At 42.7% G+C, this 5,394-nt stretch overlaps 1 long non-coding RNA gene across 1 annotated transcript; it reads right to left on the minus strand.

Annotated features, from left to right (window-relative positions):
- Positions 1-536: 536 nt before the first annotated feature.
- LOC141633545 (uncharacterized) lies at positions 537-1,309 on the minus strand. Its single transcript, XR_012538349.1, has 2 exons — positions 1,218-1,309; positions 537-750 (listed from the first exon to the last, which is right to left on the minus strand). It is a non-coding gene; the product is annotated as an uncharacterized LOC141633545 (long non-coding RNA).
- Positions 1,310-5,394: the final 4,085 nt, after the last annotated feature.

Consider the following 5,394-nt stretch of genomic DNA (forward strand, 5'->3'; position numbering starts at 1 on the left):
CTCCCGCGGTTACTCGTCTGATCGGCAGTGTTTTGCCCGAGCCTTCTGATATCACTATGTACCTGATCGCGAGCTCATATGTTAGGGATCACTTCAAGGGGAGAGTGACGGTCTATGCTCCTGCGCCATTGGCGAGACCGAAGGCTGAGGCTAGAGCTGACGCGCAGGAGGCGAGGTTGTGGTTGTGGTACTTCTTGGGTGCCACGTACTTTGGGGACAATGGTGAGCGCTTGTCGACCAAGGTACTTCCTCTCCTTGCTGACCTCGACATTCTGGGTCAGTTTGACTCGGTTACGCCGGCTTTGGTGAGTTTCACCCGGTACTGGCATGCTGCGGTGCGCTCAGAGGCGGTGGAAGATGGTAGTGCTCCTGCTTTGGTTGTTTCCGACCTCATCTTGGAGGTACGAGCGTTTTTGTAGTTTTGAGTTTGATTTTGTGTGGACAGCGTGTAACACCCCCATACTCCAAGTGCCTTACCAGGACCATTCAGGTATAAGGATGCCACCATCTCGGTTACCCGAGGCATGATATTCATAAGACAATAACGAAACAACTTTAAAAGAAAATAAAGTTTAAAGTGATTACATAGCAATACCAAACTGATAAAAAGAAATACAAGACTCTCAGACGGTCTACTGCTAAAACTATTAAAGCTATAAAACATCGTCTGACACAGCGGAAGACTTCTAACTGCCACGTGATGACTCATCCCAGCTATCCCATACGCGTCATACCATACCTGCTCAATAACTGCTCACCACCCCCGAATGGATCACCACGGTTTTTAAAACATTTAAACGGGGTCAGTACTAATCACACAACTCAATATATCAACAATAAGATAAAAGACACGACTTAACCGTCACACACACACAATCACACCAATCCCAACAATCTCAATCACCGATCGTCCTTTGGACCACCCGCGAGATGGGGGACCGCAGCCGTACCCACCAAATCCCCGCTCCTCATAATGAGCGATAACCCTGTCCATTAATGTGCACATCCCCTTCCGTGGCGGGTTCCACGAAGGGCGAAACTAGGGCGTGAAGCCACTCCCGCAAGTGACCCCACTCAGCCGAGGACACGCCTCGAGAACCAGAGACAAACAATCACAATTAACAAACCGTCATAATACAATTACTATATTATTCAACCAACCACAACACATCAACAATCATCCCATTATGGGACTAATACTGAGTAGAAAATCCTACCTGGAAAGCACAACAGTCAGACGGTATCAACAGCTGTATCAAAAAGGCTCTTCTACAAAACCTCCTCCTATCAAACAAACACATAAACACTACCAAATCACAATCTACACAAAACCCCCAAATCCCCATATTAGGGCTTAACCAACTTAAAGGAAAAACAGTAAAAAGGGTACATAGATCTTACCCTCGACGCAAGGATCTCAACGGTATAACCAACGATGAAATCCGACACCTCTAGCTCCGGGATTTGCTAATGATGCGATGACAGATTTAACTACGTAACTCCTTTTCTCCTCACTTAGGTTTTAGAAAAGATAAAAGAAACTAAGAAAAGTGACGGACAACCTTTTATACTTATCTCGCATCATTTAACAAAACCCGACAAAACATCCCCCGTAAACCGGCTACTCGATCGAGTAGCTAAGGTACTCGATCAAGTGCCCCTTTACTCGATCGAGTATCTTAGTTACTCGATCGAGTACCCAACAGGTCAGAAACTATTTTAAAACGCAACTCACCCTTACTCGACAGAGTAAGGCCTACTCGATGGGGTACCCAAAGACTCATAAATACGGAGTATTACACAGCGGGGGGCCCACGGGGGCGCTTGGGAGGAAGAGAACAAGCGTTTGCATTTTTGTTGGAGTCGCCATCAATTTTTATGGGAAATTGGAACCGTTCGAATACCTCGTGTCATGTCAAGACACAAAGTAGTGACATGAACACTAAGCAATCGTTACCCTTAGCATTCTATGTCTAGAATGACTCTCGTGGATGCCAATGAACACGGATGTTCACAGAGATCTAGAGTAAGGGGTGAGGGTACGTATTAGGAAGCTCTTTTGATCGAATACCTAATCCCGCCCGCCTTGATAGCGGCCTCTACTAATGATTAGGGACATCATTTATACTTGATATATCGTCGATTATATGCATGCAATGCAACATCCAAGTTTTAATCCTAACATGTGAAAATTAGGCTAAGTCGGTGAGACACGTAATTAGCAAACAATTGGGTCGAAGTAAGAATTAATATTCAATTACATGTGAAAACATACAAATGATACAAAATTCAATGATAAATACAAACAGGAAAATTACGATAATGAAAATTATAATAATTACAATGGATTAGGCGATTTATGTCGAAAATATCTTTAAAACGGATAATTTGAGAAAAAGAATAAAATAATGAAATAACGAACAAATCAGAAGGCGATAATACGGATAATAGTCAATTATACGTAAGCTAATTAAACTAAGTCAAGCAACAACGGAGTTCAGAGACAGAACTCATCCTGGAACAGGCGCAGCAGGACTGCGCCCTTTGGAAGAGGCGCAGCAGTTGCTGCGTCTGTTCCAAGGGTGAGTTCTGGCTGTGAAGCCGGAACTGCAAATCGTTAATGTAAATCAGTGATTTTAATGGTTAATTAATAATATTTACTCAGATGAAAGTGATTATCAGGTTAATTACATGTGGTTGATGGTCATAAAAGCAATAAACATGGATGAGACGGATGCAAACAGATTATTTACATGAAAGAACGATTGATTAACGACATGGGTGAACTAATTAAACTAAACATGATTGATGACAAATTAATGACAAATACATAAATAACAGATGAAAATATACCAAAGGTCGAATTCCAGAAACTCAATATGAACAAATCGAATTTCTACAACCCGGATTGAATTTTATAACGAAAATCCGCAAATATGGGATTATAAAGGATTTAAGTCGAATTTATAGATGAATAAAACATGTTAATGATGAATAATAATATACATGTGAGATTATCATGTGATTGTGTGACAAAGAATTAAAGAAAACAAATAAAACAAACAAAATGAACGAATTACAGAGGACGAAGGAAGAAGAAAGGAAGCAGGAACTGCGGCAGCCTCACGAAGAGGCACAGCAGGAACTGCCCTCCTTCGAAGAGGCGCAGCAGTTGCTGCGTCCTTTCTCGATGGGTTGTCTTCTGGAAATCCCCAAAAAGAGGTTCTAAAGCACGGTTTTAGAAGTCGGTTTTAACAGGTGTTTTCGACATAAACCTTACATTAATGATACAAAAAGTAAATAACAATGAATAAAGAAGGATTATACATCCTCAGACTTACATGTTTGACGAAACGAGAAGGACTAAGATATCGATTAGTGATGCTCGACGCGAATGTAAAGAAAGTGCCCTCGTAAGAGGAAAACGATTAAGATTAATTAAGTTGATTGATTGTGGAGTTGGTCAAATTGGTCGGTCATGCAAACGAGGCTGGTACTCAGAAGGATCCGAACTTACGTGGTCGAAAGTTCAAGCACGTAGACGCCAAAAAGTAAGAACAAAGGTCTAGAATGCAAAGGGAGAAGAGAAGGGCGGACACTCGCGTGAGAAATATGAGGAGCGAAGGCTCCTATTTATACTGATCACGTGAAGGAATTAGGGTTTCGGAGAGTCTTTGGAAGTGAATCTCGGAAAGATATGAAAAAGATACGAAAATTACGCAGAAAGGACTCGGGAAGAGGCGCAGCGGCCGATCGCGTCTCTTGGAAGAGGCGCAGCACCTGCTGCGTCTATTCCCAAGTGGTTTCCTCCTGCGGAAGAAAGATTTCCGTGTTTAAGTTATGGAAGGACGGAATAAGTTGGTTTTCCTTAATATTTTATGTGAATATTACGGGAAATTGTTTACCAAAGGATAAAGATTGTGAAATATTTATAAAATATGGAATAGAAATATCCGGAACGTTCCAGAACATTCTGACTCGAGATTTAACGGTTATCAGAAGATGAAGACGGTTTTAGGCCCGGACTCCAAATGTACTCTAATTACTGTCAAAACGACCGTATCGGCACGTAGATGACAACTAAGAGGTAGACATTAGTATTTGAGCAATCACTTGACGATAAACTTATGAACTGTTACAAATCGTTCCGCGTAGCAAACATGCGGCCCAATCATCACCGGGTGGTTTGCGAGAGGTGCAGAAATGAGGTATCTATAGAGCCCCCACTTTGACTGAGGCTTGGACAAGGCGAAAGTCAAAGTATAGCCATCAGGTCAATCGAAGATTAGAACCTGACAATGGCGACGCGAGGCGGCTCAAGGGGTCTGAGCCACGGACCTATCGTCGGGAACATTTTAGAGTCTGTCGACTATCGAGGAGGGTCGTTTAAAGTCCATTAGACTACGTAAGGAGGCTTGCCAGCCATAAGAAGAGAACATACCTGAAACTTCTTGAGAGACGCTTCCGGAGGTGCATAGGAGATATAGGAGCTAAGGTCAAGCGTGGGAGCTAAATAAGGTGAGTAGCAGGACACAGGCGGGAACTGCTGAGAGAAAACTGCTTGGGTAGTCTTCGAGAAATAATTGCGAGTAGCAGGACACAGGCGGGAACTGCTGAGAGAAAACTGCTTGGGTAGTCTTCGAGAAATAATTGCGAGTAGCAGGACACAGGCGGGAACTGCTGGGAGAAATCCGTTCGCGTTCAGCTTCGAACAAACTTCGGAAAGGAACAGGGGTTTATATTGACCTCCATGTCTCGAGAGGGAAAGTATATCCGCTTACTCTCGTTGGGGAACATAATCGAGAATTAATCTCCATGTCTCGAGAGGGAAAGTATATCCGCTTACTCTCGTTATAATGAAGGTGTGTCGAAACACCTGTGAAGGAGTAAATGCTCGTTGCGACAAGTAAGGGTCTTGGAAGCAATAAATAATGTGTAATAGTCTGCTGCTGGCTTTGGAAAATGCGGGCCGGAACGAAAGATAATCGTCAAACGGACCAAAAGGATAAAATAGCATCGAGGAAGAGGCGCACCAAAGATGGGCCTACAACTAACAAACTCATAACGAATTTTTGAAAACTCGTATGGAGGGAACACCAGGAAGAGGCGCAGAAAGAGTTGCGTCTCTTGGAAGAGGCGCAGCGCCTGCTGCGTCTGTTCCCCAAAGTGTATTTTCTGCGTAAAAACGCGATGAACGGAGGGTTTGCAAATCATTTGTTCGAAACATAATTCACACATTTATCTCTCAAATCTTCACCATTTCTGCCAAGGTTTGATTCAAAAGCTTGCATTAATCATGACTATTCGAGGTATGTGTTTCATTCTTGCATTAATCTTTTGTATTTGCTTAATTTGGATCGAAAAATTAGGGTTTTCAACCCAATTTGATCGAAA

The sequence above is a fragment of the Silene latifolia genome, chromosome Y (assembly GCF_048544455.1).
Source record: "Silene latifolia isolate original U9 population chromosome Y, ASM4854445v1, whole genome shotgun sequence".
In the NCBI taxonomy this organism is placed as follows: domain Eukaryota; kingdom Viridiplantae; phylum Streptophyta; class Magnoliopsida; order Caryophyllales; family Caryophyllaceae; genus Silene; species Silene latifolia.